Genomic DNA, 18,528 nt, shown 5'->3' with positions numbered 1-18,528 from the left:
CCAGAGGGGAGCACAGTTTGTTCAATATCGTGGTCAGTCACCAGCCAATAGATTTGACGCGTGCAGCAGTTGGAGTATTCAAGAACACAATTCAGAATGACAGCTTTGCTCTCTGTGGCGAGCATTAGCACCCTCTGTTTTTGGCAGCTTTCGGCAGTTCAGTATACCCGTGAGAGACTACATATTCTTTCCCCAATAACCTACAGTGATAGAAAAGTGCCCATCAAATCATTCGAATTAAAAGAAAACAAGGCTCTGCAATGGATGTATTATCCACTGAATCAAGGATCAAATGGGTCAAATGGCTCTGAGCACTTTGGGACTTAACATCTGAGGTCATCAGTCCCCTAGAACTTACAACTACTTAAACCTAACTAAACTAAGGACATCACACACATCCATGCCCGAGGCAGGATTCGAACCTGCGACGACCGTAGTGGTCGCGCGGGTCCAGACTGAAGCGCCTAGAACCGCTCGGCCAAACCGACCGGCATCAAGGATCAATCAGTTACAAAGAAAATAATGGATTGAAAACATGTACAATAGCCTTGGCGTAGTGGGGTGGATACTTGATAGAAACGGTATAAAGCTGTGTCGCTAATATGACCAGTGATTGAGGATAAAGTAAATGAGTTAAAGAAGGGTCCCATAAAAGCGTGAACAAAGTCCAGTGCTCTTGCTAAAGCACGTGATGGGGTGCAACTAGCTGGCTATGATAATTAGATCACCTAACTGAAACCCTGATGGAGGATAAATGACTTGGCAGTTACCTCATCTAAGTGGATGGAAATACGGTCCATGCTTACCAGTCTAATGCTGTATGACAGCAGAAGACGGCCACTGTAGTCGCTGAGAATCCTAAGTTCAGGCCCAGTTCTAAGTTATCTCGCTCAACTGACAAAGCGTACTACTTCAGGTCCCGTGGATAGGTGCCTTCTACGATGCCCTAGATCAAGTGTGTTCTTACTCTCCTCTACAAAACTTAGCTGGTACTGCCAGCATTGTATCCCGGTGGCCAACTGCAACAGATCTTGCGAGTTATGACCAATGACAATATAATAAATGTGTTGGATCCATAGCCGGCCGTGGTGGCCGAGCTGTTCTAGGCGCTACAATCTGGAACCGCGCGACCGCTGCGGTCGCAGGTTCGAATCCTGCCTCGTGCATGGATGTGTGTGATGTCATTAGGTTAGTTAGGTTTAAGTAGTTCTAAGTTCTAGGGGACTGATGACCTCAGAAGTTAAGTCCCATAGTGCTCAGAGCCATTTGAACCATTTTTGAACAGATCTTTGTGCAGAATTCTGAACAAACATTCCGATGGCCTCCTCCAGGCCAAAGGGCTGATTCCATACTCTTGTGTCATCTTATTCTGCTGACGTTCAGTCGGTCCTGCTGCGCTTGGTTGGCAGACCACACTTTCCCCTGCGTTACATCTACATCTACATCTACATCTGCATCTACATCTACATCCATACTCCGCAAGCCACCAGACGGTGCGTGACGGAGGTTACCCTGAGTACCTCTATCGGTTCTCCCTTCTGTTACAGTCTCTTATTGTTCGTGGAAACAAGTATTGTCGGTATGCTTCTGTGTGGGCTCTAATCTCTCTGATTTTATCCTCATGGTCTCTTTGCGAGATATACGTAGGAGGGAGCAATATACTACTTGACTCTTCGGTGAAGGTATGTTCTCGAAACTTTAACAAAAGCCCGTACCGAGCTACTGAGCGTTTCTCCTGCAGAGTCTTCCACTGGAGTTTATCTATCATCTCCGTAACGCTTTCGCGATTACTAAATGATCCTGTAACGAAGTGCGCTGCTCTCCGTTGGACCTTCTCTATCTCTTCTATCAACCCTATCTGGTACGGATCCCACACTGCTGAGTAGTATTCAAGCAGTGGGCGAACAAGCGTACTGTAACCTACTTCCTTTGTTTTCGGATTGCATTTCCTTAGGATTCTTCCAATGAATCTCAGTCTGGCATCTGCTTTACCGACGATCAACTTCATATGATCATTCCATTTTAAATCACTCCTAATGCGTACTCCCAGATAATTTATGGAATTAACTGCTTCCAGTTGCTGACCTGCTATTTTGTAGCTAAATGATAAGGGATCTATCTTTCTATGTATTCGCAGCACATTACACTTGTCTATATTGAGATTCAGTTGCCATTCCCTGCACCATGCGTCAATTCGCTGCAGATCCTCCTGGATTTCAGTACAATTTTCCATTGTTACAACTTCTCGATATACCACAGCACCTGCACGAGACTGTGACTTTCAACAGAAACATCTTCATGAACCATGTCGTTCCCCATAGCGAATCTTGCCTTTCGCCAACCAGCTAAAATCACCATACGAAAACGTAAAGAAATAGAGCTAATTAGAATTGAAATCACTGGCAGTCGTTATTATTGATTGCAGTTTTCATGCAATGTTATTAAACTGATTTGATTTGCTAGTCATATCTGCACATTGGATTACTAAACAGGTCATTGAGTAGTTGTGGAAAACACAGCCATGTACCACATGGACCGGGATGAGGGGTCACTTAAGAGGAGAAATGTATCCCATGCCAATTCAAATCCCGAAGGACCAAGCTCAGGCCATCCCGTCTTGACTGGTGAAATAATGTTTCGAAAAAATGATTCGGTGACCATGGTGTCAGTAACCTCCTACACCGTCAAAGAAAAATAAACCAATGAGTGCTCCAAGGAATCGTCCAAAGCGAAAACGGGAGCCTCCTGTCGATTGAACTAGGAATCTGATCTTTCTGACAACTGCTGTAGTGCATCTGCGTTAGCATGCTGGACGGTGTCCTGGTACCGAATGTCACAGTAGCAGTTACTGAGAATCTCTGTAATCGGTGTGCTATCCTATCCAGTAGCTTGAAAAGAGGGGTGATGAGAAAGAACTTCGCGCTGTATAAGAAACCATGAACATTTTTAATGCGCAAAATGATAGCCAGTGCCTTCTAAACCACGTGTGAATAATTATGTTGCAACTCTAAAAGCATATTCAACGCATGAGCGACAGATTGCTGGGTACCATCCGGGTTACAGTGTGAGAGGAGTACCATACTGGGATGTGTTGGCAGCCAGGATTAACGTTTTTATTTTTTTTATTTTGTCTTTTCTGACTGGTTTGACGTGGCCAACCACGACTTCCTCTCCTGTGCCAATCTTTTCATCTTAGAGTAGCATTTGCAATCTGCGTTCTCAGTTATTTGCTAGATGCATTCCAGTCTCAGTCTTACTCTAGTTTTCTCCTTCTACGACTCCCTCTAGTACCATGGGAAGTCATTCCCTGATGTCTTAACAGATATCCTATCATTCTGTCCCTTCTACTTGTCAGTGTTTTCCAAACATTTCTTTCCTCTCCGATTCTGTGCAGGACCTCCTCATTCCTTACGTTATCTGTCCACTCAATTTTCAACATTCGTCTGTAGCACTACATATCATATGCTTCGATTCTCCTCGGTTCCGGTTTTCCCACAGTCCATGTTTTCCTACCATAAAATGCTGCGCTTCAAAGGCACATTGCCTAAAGTTTCTTCCTCAGATTAAGGTCCATGTTTGATGCTGATGGTTTACGTAGTGCAAAAGAAGTGAAACAGGGAGCGGAGCACAAACTCTACTTAAGGGACTAAAACGTCCATTTACAGTCCGCAGACTCTACGAATCTGATCCCCTTTCGGCGCAGCCGACTACGAGGATGGCAAATGTGCATGCCTGGGGGATGAACTTAGCATGATAAGCAATCTTCCCCGAAAAGGACTATAGCTTCTTATGGTTCACGGGCACCGGCAGGTTGACAATGGCTTTGACGCGGTTTTCCATAGGGACGGGGTCAACTCTTATAAGCATATGAATAAAAAATGCACATTTTCGAAACAAACTCCATTTTCCCATTTTGCAAGAAAGGCTTTTCTCCAGAAGGCGTTGGAAAACTCCTTGCACATCTCATAAACGCTCCTCTGATAAGGAGCCTGTGACTCACATGTCATCGAGGTAGCTGATACAACAGAAAAGGTCCTGAATCAACTGCCCCAAATATCTACTGATAAATTCTTGGCACAGACAAAAGTCGAATGGACAAACGACAGAAATGGTAGAGCCCAATTGCGATATTGAGTACTAAGAGACTCTGAGAAGCAGCATCCAGTGGCAACTGGAAGTTCACATTACGCAGCTGGATGCATGAATAGTACCGGCCACCTGACAACTTTGCCAACATTTCTTCTGGTTGCGGAATTGGACATGAGTCCTCGATGTATAGCGCATTGAAGATTTGTTTGAAATCGGTGCAAAGGTGCACGGCGCCGTGTGGCTCTTGAACCACCACCAAATGTGTGCACTTTACGAAACAGGACTAAGCTGAGAACCTGCCAACGTTGCAACTTGGTCTTTATATTGTCGCACTTGGAAAAGAGTATAGGGTGGCAGTGGCAAAAATTAGACATTGCGGAAGGTTTAATGGAGACATGTGCATCGAAATTTTCTGCCCTATCGAAGGTTTTAAGAAACAGCTGGTCGTACAACCGTAGCAAAGAGTTAAAATCTTGAAAGCGGACCAGTTAAGGCACTAAATGTAGTTTGTCCATTATCTGGAAGACAAAAACAAAAAAAAGCATGTAAACCAAAAACGAATTGCAGCAAATCAGAATTAACCACTAGCAAAGTAAGTTGACTTTCCGCAGTCTTATAACGTGCTGAAATGGAAATTCACCCGTCAAAGAATACACTGTGTACTACACTGAAGAGCCAAAGAAACTGGTATAGGTGTGCTTATTCAAATACAGAGATAAGTGAACAGGCAGAATACGGCACTGCGGTCAGCAACGCCTGTATAAGACAACACGTGTCTGACGCAGTTGTCAGATCGCTTACTGCTGCTACAATGGCAGGTTCCCAAGTTTTGAGTTTGAACGTGGTATTATAGTCGGCGCACGAGCGATGGGACAGAGCATCTCCGACGTAGCGATGAAGAGGTGAGTTTCCCGTACGACCATTTCACGAGTGTACCGTAATATCAGGAATCAGGTAAAACATCAAATCTCCGACATCGCTGAGTCCGGAAAAACGATCAACGACGACTGAAGAGAATCCTTATACTTGACAGAAGTGCAACCCATCCGAAAATTGCAGCGGATTTCAATGCCGAGCCACCAACAAATGTCTGTGTGCGAACCGCTCAACGAAACATCATCGATATGGGCTTTCGGAGCCGAAGGCCCACTCGTGTAACCTTGACGACTGCACGACACGAAGCTTTAGTCTCGCCTGGGCCCATCAACACCGATATTGGACTGTTGATGACTGGAAACGTGTTGCCTGGTCGGTCGAGTCACGTTTCAAATTGTATCGAGAACATGAACGTGTACAGGTATGTAGATAACCTCATGAATCCATGGACCCTGCATGCCAGCAAGCGGCTGTTCAAGCTTGTAGAGGTTCGGTAATGGTGTGGGGCGTCTGCAGTTTGCAGTGATATGGGACCCCTGATACGTCTAGATTCGACCCTGACAGGTGACACATACGTAAGCATCTTGTCTGATCACCTACATCCATTCTTGTCTATTGTGCATTTCGACGTACTTAGGCTATTCCAGCAGGACAACGCGACACCTAACACTTCCAGAATTGCTACAGAGTGGCTCCAGTACACTCTTCTTAGTTTAAACACTTCCGCTGGCCATCAAATTCCCCAGTCAAGAGCATTATGGAGCGTATCTGGGATGCCTTGCAACGTGCTGTTCAGAAGAGATCTCCCCCCCCCCTCCCCCTTCCGTACTCTTACGGACTTATGTCCAGCCTTGCAAGATTCATAGTATCATTTCCCTTCAGTCCAACTTCAGGCATTCGTCGAGTCCATGCCACGTCACATGGCGGCCCTTCTGTGTGCTCGTGGTGGCCCTACTCGATATTAGGTAGGTGCACCAGTTACTTCGGCTCTTCAGTGTGTAAGACACAACATGACGAAGTAGCCGTTGCAACGCAGGGCCTCCTGTATCTAGCTGAAACTCAATCGCTCGCCCATCCACGACAAACAATAGCAGAATATCCTGGGGCGATGCTCATGGGTCGTTCGAGAAAGCCTCCGAGCGCACAGAAACAATTGGGGATTACGACAGCTGCATTTAGCTTGCCGACTGTGAAAAACCGATGCCACACATGGTCTTTATTCCACATGCCAGTTGGGGCAGAACCGCCGACTTACCCACTGAGCAGAAGTAATTGCGGAAGGAGAGGGACGCCGAGCGCCCGAAGAACGTCGTTACCAATGACCATGAACCTTTGGGTTATTTACACCCGTCGGACTCGTTTGGACAAAGGCGGGGAGAACCATGGCGTCAGTGCAGTCGAATCGTGAAAGACGTCATCACACACGGCAGCTCAGCGGTCCTCACGGTCGCTTGGCCAAGCCTACCGGGCACCGGAGCCTTTTCCCAACAACTAACGTAAACAACAACAAATACATCATAAGTGTGAAAAGCCGTTGGTTTCGAACCGGCGAGGGCGCTATTTGTGTAAATAACAGGTTCAAAAAATGGCTCTGTGCACTATGGGACTTAACATCTGAGGTCATCAGTCCCCTGGAACTTAAAACTACTTAAACCTAACTAACCTAATGACATCATACACATCCATGCCCGAGGCAGGATTCGAACCTGTGACCGTAGCAGTCGTGCTGTAAATAACAGGATTGTTAACATTGGCTAGTTGCTGTTCCTTTCTTTTCGGTAATCAACTTGAATTTTATATACGACCATGGTCTCAAAAATGTCAGTTTTCGACAATATAGTGAGAGGAAAGGTTTTGTTCCATGTTACATTAATACTGATTCACTACGTTTTGTTTGTGATAATAGAAATACAAAAATTTAGCATTATAAAATGAACAAAATCTTGACCACAGGAAACATTTATGTTTGAGGTTACCAGTCTCGGTCAGTTCCTGATCATCTTCAGACCTCATACCATGATGTTAGGTGGTGGCGGTGAACGGAGCAGCAGTTACGAACTCATCGAACGTCAACTGCGGTCGGTGGTGCTGCCCCGACTGTCATGTGGAATAAAGACGACTATCTACACTCCTGGAAATGGAAAAAAGAACACATTGACACCGGTGTGTCAGACCCACCATACTTGCTCCGGACACTGCGAGAGGGCTGTACAAGCAATGATCACACGCACGGCACAGCGGACACACCAGGAACCGCGCTGTTGGCCGTCGAATGGCGCTAGCTGCGCAGCATTTGTGCACCGCCGCCGTCAGTGTCAGCCAGTTTGCCGTGGCATACGGAGCTCCATCGCAGTCTTTAACACTGGTAGCATGCCGCGACAGCGTGGACGTGAACCGTATGTGCAGTTGACGGACTTTGAGCGAGGGCGTATAGTGGGCATGCGGGAGGCCGGGTGGAGAATAGCAGCCTGCATTGCTGCGAAAGGTGTATATACACTGTACTAGTGCCGACATTGTGCATGCTCTGTTGCCTGTGTCTATGTGCCTGTGGTTCTGTCAGTGTGATCATGTGATGTATCTGACCCCAGGAATGTGTCAATAAAGTTTCCCCTTCCTGGGACAATGAATTCACGGTGTTCTTATTTCAATTTCCAGGAGTATATATATAGACAGAATGCGTGGCACCTGTTTATGACAGTCGGTGAGAATGTGAGGATTGTGGAGTTCATAGCGGCTGCTCCGTTTACCACCACAGCCTACCATCATGGTATGATGTCAGATGATATTCAAAAATTTACCCAAACCTGTAAACGCAAAAATAAAGGTTTCTGGCTATCGATATTATTTACGTTCATTTTAAAATACTTGCTGGGACATCTAAGGTGTAGAGATCGGGAGACGGCTGTCAGGGTCTCAGGAAGTCCTTCCTGGTCCTCCCCAAAACTCGTCTCCTCACAGTGTCCAGAAGATTGTTGTAGGTGGGTGTCTCGTTCTCATGATGTATGGCCTCCTCTTGGTTGTCCCTCAACCTTGTAGGCCTGCAATTCATAAGCTGATATCTTAGCTGTAAGCGAGTTCAGCTTATGCCACTTTTTCTAATTCCTTGTTATACTGCAGATTGTTGCATTTCCAGATGCGTTCCTGTCCTGACCTGTAACGTCTTGTACAACGGCACGCTGCCAGTCGATGTGATCCGGGGTATCGATTGGTCCACATTCACGAGTGTCTGTAGTGCGCTGTCTTATTTTTAGTGAGTAGCTAGGAGTAGGTAAGACAGAACGAGTCGTCGAGTAGGATGCGGAGGCTGCGCCACCTTTCTCAGTCTCGTCAAACTCGCGGAATTACAGCAGAATGGGAGGAAGCCATTATAGTACTAACCTGGCAGTGGCGTTTTGATTTCTGATGTATGCAACTCTCAACATTAGACTTACTCTCGCTATTTTACTGATCTCTACTGGTCGTGGACCTACTGCTACAAAAAATGACAGCAACGGCAAATGTAACTGGCTGTGCAGCTTGTCCAGAGGATGTGCTAATCGCGACTGGACGGTCTAGATCACAGTCAGAAGGACAGGGAAAAGCTGCAGTAGAAATATTAAGTAAACGGGATCTAGAAAATAAATTCAAAACTCCTACTCAAGAAACGGTATTTGTACTAATGAAAGGGCAACGATCTGTGACCAGAGACTCTACAATTAAAATCCGACGAGAGAGCATTTGAAGAGTAGAAAAATACAGATAGGCTTCATATTAGACGAAATGCGAAACTTCCTACCTTGCGTTAAACATGTCAGCACCAGAGACTCAGCTATATTACAGAAAGACGTGAATATAGCCCAAAATAGATTTAGACTGCCTTTACAGCTAATCAGAGCTATCGGGAGTGCTTTCTCGATCGCATCGTGGTATAGAAAGTTGTGCCTCGCATGTATTGCCCATTCCAGATCTCGTACGGATGGAAATTTTGACTTTCGACCGTTATCTCTCAATCTAAAAACGCTGTCTGGGGTTTTCCACCCTCCATAACTTAACTCCTCATGGTTTTTGACCACCTGTAAGTAAGATATAAAGATAAAGACAGGCATTGAAAAAAAGACTAACAAATCTTTTAAATTTCCTTTACAACAAAAAAATAGTTAATAATAATCATTTTCCCTTTAGGTGCTAACAGTCTTCTAAGGACCACAAATGTAGAAGTAACAACAGTAAATATTACATCTTAATAGAAATACGAAATACAATTAACAACTACCAAATTATTTAAAAAGGCATATACAGACCCAATTAGCTAATTGGACAAACGTTTCTACTTTGTGTACTGTTCTCCGTTCTACATGCACATTTATAACCAACTTACTTGATTTACTAAAATATCATCTTTAGAAATTGCACATTTTAACAGTAAAACACACACTCGACAGACATGGGTCATGTGACGACACTTCTGACTCTCTCTTCTATCCTTCGTGGTTCCCATTTGTCTACTGAAAACCGATTAGTATTCATCCTTAGAGAATGAACTGTTAAATGCAGGAAGATGAAGAGAGGTGATGCTTTTCGTGCACGTGATTTCTTAATTTCGCCGTCTTTAGTTGACTGGAAAACTTATTGTTTAGTGGCAGTAGTTTTGAATGTACTTTCCCCATCCAAGCACGACCTCATTGTCGTAACTGCCGAAGAGACGCGAAATTTGTTATCAAGCGAAAGTAGTTGACTGTTATAATTTTTTTGTGGGAGAGGGGCGGGTATTCAAGTATTTTTTCTTTCTAATTATCACCGTAACAGTTGGATAAGTTTCCTCTCGACTCCTGTTAATACTACTGTATTGAGATCACAAGCTATGCAATCCCTACTCAACAATTATAGCCATGTACATGTGCCGTGAAATAGTAAAATTAGTAAAATCAATTGTACAATTGGATTTGATGGTAAACTAAAGGTGCCACTAAGTAAATATGCAGTAAGGCAAAAAGTAAAGACACTGGGAAATGGTATTTTCATTTCGAACTTCAGTGATATCATTGAAATGGACTACTTTTGTCGCATGAGGAGACCGGACTTTACACCACAGCGGTTCCCACTACCGGACACAGATAAAAATGTGACATTATCACCCACAAGAAATTTTCGCCTTTGATAACGGCTCTCGATACGGCCACGCACGGATGTCAGTAGAGTAGAGGGAGTCCTGTTGACATTCGTCAAAGAATGAGAGGCACTATAGACATACGTCTTTAGTCCTTGGTCTGTTACCAGCAACTACCAAGTTCTGATGCATAAATTAGCAAAAGTTCATGCTGCTAAAGATAGATGTCGACAACGTATGTGGTGGAAGACGTGTGGCCATGAGAAAACTGTTGAGGAGTTAAGGAATATTTAATGTGCTAACCAACACATGCTAACACAAGGGAAAAGAAACGAACATAAGCGATTTCTCACTCATTACTATTAAATGATACTGAAAATTGATGATAAGTTAAAACTGTGTCCAGAAGATACTTTCTTGTGGTCGAGTTTACCGCCTCAGAGGTTCAGATTACCGCTTCATATACTGATCCATTTCAGTTGCGTTGTACGAAGATGCAAGGGGGGAAGAGACGTACAAAATTATTGAAGTTGTGGGAAAGAAGGTACTGATGAACCGAATGCTTTTTCCGTACATTAACTGTTATTTGGTAATTAAAAATTAGTTCTGCTTGATAAAAAGAATCCGAACAAGGAAATGAATTTGATAGCAGCGAATGAAAGAGAAGGAAAAATAGTAGGAGAACGTGTGCAAGGTGGAAAGAGGAAGGCCTTTGGTAGAATTTTGCACAGAGTATACTTTAATCATCGCTGAGACTTGGTTTGAGAGTCATGTAGGCACGTTGTATAGGTGTAAGAAAAATGGAGACATTGATAGTTGTTAGACTGATTACATAATAGCAAGACAAAGCTTTCGAACCATATTTATGACTGTAAGACATTACCACGGACAGATGTGTATCCTGACCATAATATACTGGTAATAAACTGGAGGTTAAAACTAAAGAATTTGCAAAAAGGTAGGAAGGCATAAAGATGTAAACGGGATAAAGGAAAAAAAGAGATAGTTGAGAGATTCAGAGGGAGTATTAGGTCACGATTGACTGAAACAGCGGAAAAAATATAATATAGGGTGTCCTTGAAATGGCGAGGAAAGCAGACTCAAAAGGGAGAGGAGACAAACCCTATTACAAATCTTTGGATAACACAGGATATAATGAATTGAAGTTACTAAACGCGAAAATGTAAAAATGCAGCAAATGCAGCAGGTGAATGGGTATTCAGACGCATGAGACATGAGACTGACAAAACATTACCACGTCGAATACGGTGTGGGAAAACCGTTCGCATACAAAACACATCCACCGGGTAAGGCAAAAGTCCCGAGTTCGAGTCTCGGTACGGCAAGCAGTTTTAATCTGCCAGGGAGTTTCATATCAGCGCACACTCCGCTGCAGAGTGAAAATCTCATTCTCTAAACACATTCCAGTCGTCTCTAAATGGACAAATACAGTCCTGCATGATTTTAAGCGAATCTTCCAGCAAAATAGTGGCTAGTTGAGGTAACGGGGATGCAGGTAGATGGCGACCACGCACAATCCTCTCCAAAGTAGACCATAGAGACTTAGTAATATTGAGATCTGGTGACTGCGATGGTCATTGGGAATGCGACGGTTCATCCTCGTGCTTACGAAACCAGTACTGGACATTGCGAACTGTGTCAAAAAGGGGCTCTTGTCTTGGCATCTCAACTGAAGAACAAACATTGTACCATCGGATGGCTGGCCGGACTGGCCGAGCGGTTCTAGGCGCTACAGTCTGGAACCGCGCGACCGCTACGGTCGCAGGTTCGAATCCTGCCTCGGGCATGGATGTGTGTGATGTCCTTAGGTTAGTTAGGTTTGTTCTAAGTTTTAGGGGACTGATGACCTCAGAAGTTAAGTCTTATAGTGCTCAGAACCATTTGAACCATTTACTATCGGATGGACCAGATCATCGAAAATAATCGCATAGTCCATGGCAGTATTGCGATCTTGCAGAGGAACCCAGAGGGCATGGTATATACCACGATAAGGCTACGCAAATCATCACCAGCTCATCCTCCTCCTCCTTCCCCAGCCCCCACCCCCCGATTCACTCTAGGGACGCAAACACGGCCAGAAAATGGAAACAGTGTCAAACAACATTCATCTGACCAAGTGATATTCTTCCATTGCTCCACACCTCAAGTTTTATGGCTTTGTCACCACGTTTTACTGTTAAAGTGTTCGTATCTCTGAGGCGTGGTTTTGGAACTGCAAATCGCCCCACAATTCCCTGCTTTTGGAGCTCCCTTTCTGTTGTTTTGGTAAGCGCGACATTCAGTTCTGCTGTGACTTTTGCTGCTGTCGTCCTCGTCGCAGTTCCTATTAATAACCACCCGTCACGATCAATTAACATACACCTTCGTCCGAGTTGATGTTTTCCACTTCTCCTACACGGAGAGTAAATCTCGACACGGTACCTCTTGAAACACCGAAGACTTCGGCAACCCTTGTTTTCTAAAGCATCCAGCATAAGAGCACCATCGATTTACTGAGGTTCGCATTCACTTAACTCCGATAAAATGCACTCACAACTTCACAGAACGCTGTTATGACCTCGAAGAACACTTGCAAGTAACCGAGGACACTGTTCTTGGTCAAATACAACAGCGCAACCCGCAGTCTGGCTAATATCCGCATTTATGTTTAAGCATACATTTCTATATTTTTGTCAAACCCCTGTCGAAGCTTCTGTAACTAGCTACCACCAATAGTAAAATTTGAGATGCCTTTTCAGAAAAGAGAACTACCTGTAAATCGCAAGCTCAAATGGAAAACCAGTGCTAAGTAAAGAAGGGAGAGCTGAAAGGTGGAAGAAAGGTACTGAACTGCTATAAAAGGAAAATGGATTTGAACTCAATATTGTAGAAAAGGAAGAAGAAGGCAATATTACAGGAAAGGGAAAGGAAGCAGATGTCGATGGACTGAAAGAGACGATCTGTGAGAAGAATTTGAGAGAGCACTGAGAGAAAGATCGAATCGAAGCAAGGCTCTCAGGTAGGCGGCGTTCCCTCAGAATTCTCGAGTTCCTTAGGAGAGAGAACCGTCACAAAATCATTCCACCTGGTGCACAAGATTTATGAAACAAGTGAAATACCCTCAGAAGGGTGGAGCTGACAGATCCTCGAGTCTTGCTTTCAAAACATATATTTATTCGCAGAAAAATTACAAACTTTGTAGAAGCAGAGCTTGAGGCAGACCACTTTGGATTTCGGAGAAATGCAAGTACACACGAAGCAATACTGACCAAACGATTTATCGCAGAAGACAAGTTGAAGAAATACAGGGAGCGAATAGTTATTTACAAATTTTGCAGAAAATAGACCGCATTTACATAAGTCGAGGTATAGCAGTAGTCGACAGGGGAGTGAGACAGGGTTGTTGTTTGCCCCCTTCCTCTCCCCAGTTATTCAGGCTCGATACTGGGAAAGCAGTAAAGGAAAGAAAAGAGTAATTTGGAAAGAGAATTAACGTCGAGTAAGCCGAAATAAAAACTTTGAGCTGTGACGATGATATTTTCATTCAGTCAGAGACGTCAGGGGACTTGGAAGAGCTATAGAACATAGTGGACAACGTCTTGAAAAGAGAGTGTAAGATGAACATCTAAGGAAGCATAATTGAATTTAGTCGAATTAAATCAGGCTCTGCTGAGGGAATAAGATTAAGAAATGAGATAGTGAAAGTAATCTACATTCACATCATCCTGCGCAAGCAACCTAGTGGTGTGTGACGGAAGGTACTTTTGTATCACTAACTTAGCTCTCCAATTTTATTCCTCTCGCGGGAAGCCTCTGTATTGGCTCCAACTTTTTCCTCGTGGTCATTACGCGAGATGTATGTGTGTGTGGGGGGGGGGGGGGAGAAGTAATATGTTGTCCGACTCTTCCCGGAAAAGGTCTAATTTGCTAATTCGTCAGGAAGATAACTGATTATGATCTAATCTGGAAGGATATAGAATGCATACTGGCTATAGCGTAAAAAAAATATAAATCTGAATATTAAAAAGTCGTTCCTGAAGGTATTTGTGTGGAGTGTAGCCTTTGTATGTGGGTGAAACGTGGGCGATAAGCAGTACAGACAAGAGGGCAACTGAATCTTTTGAAATACAGTACTATGGAGCAAAGCTAAAGAATACATGGGCAGATCGAGTAAGTGATGAGGAGGTACTGAACTGAACTAAAGGAAACAGGTAATTTATGGCACAACTTGACTAAAACGAGGGTTGGATGGTAGGACACATCTGAAAGATGATGGGATCGTCACTCTGGTAATCTTAGGAAGTGGGGTAAGGGAGACTAAACTGTAGGGGTATCCCGAGGAGTGCATATTGTGAAATGGTTCAAAGGGATGTATGATGAAGTTGTTATGCGACCGAGGGAGGTGGCCCAGTGGTTAGAAAACTGGACTTGCATTCGGGAGGACGACGATTCAAACCTGCGTCCGGCTATCCTGATTTAGGTTTTCCGTGATTTTCCAAAATCGCTTCAGGTAAATTCTGGGAAAGTTCCTTTGAAAGGGCACGGCCAATTTCCTTCCCCATCCTTCGCTAATCTGATAGGACCAATGACCTCGCTGTTTGGTCCCCTCCCCAGAAATCAACCAACCAGTTATTCGAAGACGAAGGTTCAAACACATGACAGAGCAGCCTGGAGAGATGCATCAAACCAGTTGTAAGTAGACTGTTTAGGTTTTTTCGTTGGAAACGCTACGTAGCGCTCTGTATGAAAATCACTGACTGTGCTGTGTGCAGTCTGTGGCTGGTTGGCATTGTTGGAATATTCGCTATTGTAGTGTTGGGCTGTTGGATGTGAACAGCGTGTAGCGTTGTGCAGTTGGAGGTGAGCCGCCAGCAGTGGTCCATGTGGGCTAGAGAGATGCCAGAGTTTTAAGAGCGGACGATCTGGACGTGTGTCCGTCAGAAAAAAGAAATTTGTATCACTGGATGTCATGAACTGATATATATATATATATATATATATATATATATATATATATATATATATATATATATAATGACTTTTGAAGACTATTAAGGTAAATACATTATTTGTTCTCTATCAAAATCTTTCATTTGCTATGCCTATCAGTAGTTAGTGCCTTCAGAATCCTTTATTTAGCCGGCAGTATTGGCGCTCGCTGCATTGCAGTAGTTCGAGTAACGAAGGTTTTGGTGAGGTAAGTGATTAATGAAAGGTATAGGTTATTGTCAGTCAGGGCCATTCTTGTGTAGGGATTATTGAAAGTCAAATTGCGCTGCGCTAAAAATATTGTGTGTCAGTTTAGTGATGATCAGAATAAGTAAAGAGAGAAATGTCCGAGTACGTTTAGTTTTGCTCAGCTGTTTTAAAATCAAATAACGTAAGAGGTTTACCAGCACAGTAATTCATATTTTTCAAAAGGGGACGTTTCATATTTCATAATTTTTCTAAGGGGACGTCACACAGTCTTCGGACTCAAGTTCTCATCAAATACAACCACCTCACACTGAATGCCGGCCGGAGTGGCCGGGCGGTTCTAGGCGCTACAGTCTGGAACCGCACGACCGCTACGGTCGAAGGTTCGAATTCTGCCTCGGGCATGGATGTGTGTGATGTACTTAGGTTAGTTAGGTTTAAGTAGTTCTAAGTTCTAGGGGACTGATGACCACAGCAGTTAAGTCCCATAGTGCTCAGAGCCATTTTTCGAACCGCACTGAATGTAACTGGTATGAAAGCCCACATGAATGGGATAAAATTTGTGAGCACGAGCCTCTGAGCGAACTTGACACACACTGAGCACTGTAATTTAATGTGTTTCATGTTAAAAAATTTATTTTTAATTTTTAAATTATAATTATTGTTTTCCTACTACAGTTGTTATTGTTTCCTTCTTTGCCTAGCCACGAGAAAGTAGCGTAGTTTACTGAGGATAGCACAATTATGTGCAACTGGGCGGTACGTCTAAGAAGAGAACAATCCTCTCGAGAACACGAATACTAGTCTAAATGACTAATCGAATTTCAGAGCTAACGAAGACGAAATGCTGCGAGAAAGGAAACGCTGTTTATACGCAGGATATTCCATAAATCGCTTACTGTAAACATCGCGACGAATCCTTTTAAAGCAAATACGATTTATTATTTCCTTCGCAATCGTACTCATTACTGAGTTTGAGCTGTGCCTCTCCCTCGTAGATATGACATTAAACCTCCCCCCCCCCCCCCCCGTCGTCGTCCAAGTGGCATTGAACCCTGATCTTCCTACCTGTATGTTTGTACAGTGAGAATTCTGATATACAGCATATGACTGTAGTAATTATTAAGCGTAGTCGGTACTGTTGACTGGTGGAGGCGCCTGATCCTAGAGACGCAGAGTGGCGGACTCCTTGTGGGACACAATGGGGTTACGCAGGCAGCCACTGTGCGTCACTGGGGGACAGCCGTAATACGGGCCCGCTATGCGTGTCCGCGCCCTGCTGAGAGCACTGCGGCCGTATTAAGGAATTAATAAAGGGGGCGGCGGGCTGACACGCAACCCCGCTCCAGCGCCCGCACGGCAATTACTGCCCGCCGAGGAAATTGCGAGCTCCTCGCCTCTAATTAGTCTTATTGGATTTTTGCCCGCGTCGCCGATTGTTGTGCGACTCCCGAGAGGAAGGCGCCGAGCGCGCGCGTGGCGGTGAATCGGCGGCGCGGCAAATGAACAGCTGGTCCGCTCGTTCCACTGTAGACTCGCGGAGGGCTTTCCTCTCCCCCGGCACCGTCTGCTTCCTCAGTACCGGTTAGGTAATGCTCCTAGTTCTCATTGACTACTCCTTACTGACTGACCTACTTCTCTTCCACCTCTTCACCAGTAGGGCAATCATTCGTTAAGGACGTCGGCTGAACCACTTGTGATTATTGCGTAATGCATCTTTTTGTACCGATAGGGAACAAACTTTCACAATGCTAATTCCAGCCAATTTTTAGTTCTGTGACAGATTTCACTTGTACGATGTTGGCTCGTGGAACCACTTCGTATCTAATACCGAAACTCTTTTGAAAGCACACACAACAATACAAACACAAAGTCGGCTACAGACAACTTGAGCTGTCTGCCCGAGAGCAGACCCAACAAAGTACGCCATTAAAACCGATACCAGTGTTTAGCTCTGATTTCGGTATTTGTTTAGTCTCGGTTATAACAGGTGCTTTTTATTTGTTTAATAATAAGTGAGTAAAAAAAACCGAAATATCAGTTAGCCTTAACAGAGAGTTAAAATTTTTAATTTGTAAATAAACTTTTTTTTGACGAGTTACGTTTTTTCGTAAAATTTCCATTGCTTTGAAATATCGTGTTATAATAGAAAATGGGAAAAGCGGTCAGATATACACTCCTGGAAATGGAAAAAAGAACACATTGACACCGGTGTGTCAGACCCACCATACTTGCTCCGGACACTGCGAGAGGGCTGTACAAGCAATGATCACACGCACGGCACAGCGGACACACCAGAAACCGCGGTGTTGGCCGTCGAATGGCGCTAGCTGCGCAGCATTTGTGCACCGCCGCCGTCAGTGTCAGCCAGTTTGCCGTGGCATACGGAGCTCCATCGCAGTCTTTAACACTGGTAGCATGTCGCGACAGCGTGGACGTGAACCGTATGTGCAGTTGACGGACTTTGAGCGAGGGCGTATAGTGGGCATGCGGGAGGCCGGGTGGACGTACCGCCGAATTGCTCAACACGTGGGGCGTGAGGTCTCCACAGTACATCGATGTTGTCGCCAGTGGTCGGCGGAAGGTGCACGTGCCCGTCGACCTGGGACCGGACCGCAGCGACGCACGGATGCACGCCAAGACCGTAGGATCCTACGCAGTGCCATAGGGGACCGCACCGCCACTTCCCAGCAAATTAGGGACACTGTTGCTCCTGGGGTATCGGCGAGGACCATTCGCAACCGTCTCCATGAAGCTGGGCTACGGTCCCGCACACCGTTAGGCCGTCTTCCGCTCACGCCCCAACATCGTGCAGCCCGCCTCCAGTGGTGTCGCGACAGGCGTGAATGGAGGGACGAATGGAGACGTGTCGTCTTCAGCGATGAGAGTCGCTTCTGCCTCGGTGCCAATGATGGTCGTATGCGTGTTTGGCGCCGTGCAGGTGAGCGCCACAATCAGGACTGCATACGACCGAGGCACACAGGGCCAACACCCGGCATCATGGTGTGGGGAGCGATCTCCTACACTGGCCGTACACCACTGGTGATCGTCGAGGGGACACTGAATAGTGCACGGTACATCCAAACCGTCATCGAACCCATCGTTCTACCATTCCTAGACCGGCAAGGGAACTTGCTGTTCCAACAGGACAATGCACGTCCGCATGTATCCCGTGCCACCCAACGTACTCTAGAAGGAGTAAGTCAACTACCCTGGCCAGCAAGATCTCCGGATCTGTCCCCCATTGAGCATATTTGGGACTGGATGAAGCGTCGTCTCAC

The sequence above is a fragment of the Schistocerca cancellata genome, chromosome 9 (assembly GCF_023864275.1).
Source record: "Schistocerca cancellata isolate TAMUIC-IGC-003103 chromosome 9, iqSchCanc2.1, whole genome shotgun sequence".
In the NCBI taxonomy this organism is placed as follows: Eukaryota; Metazoa; Arthropoda; class Insecta; order Orthoptera; family Acrididae; genus Schistocerca; species Schistocerca cancellata.
This window is presented reverse-complemented; position numbering follows the sequence as displayed.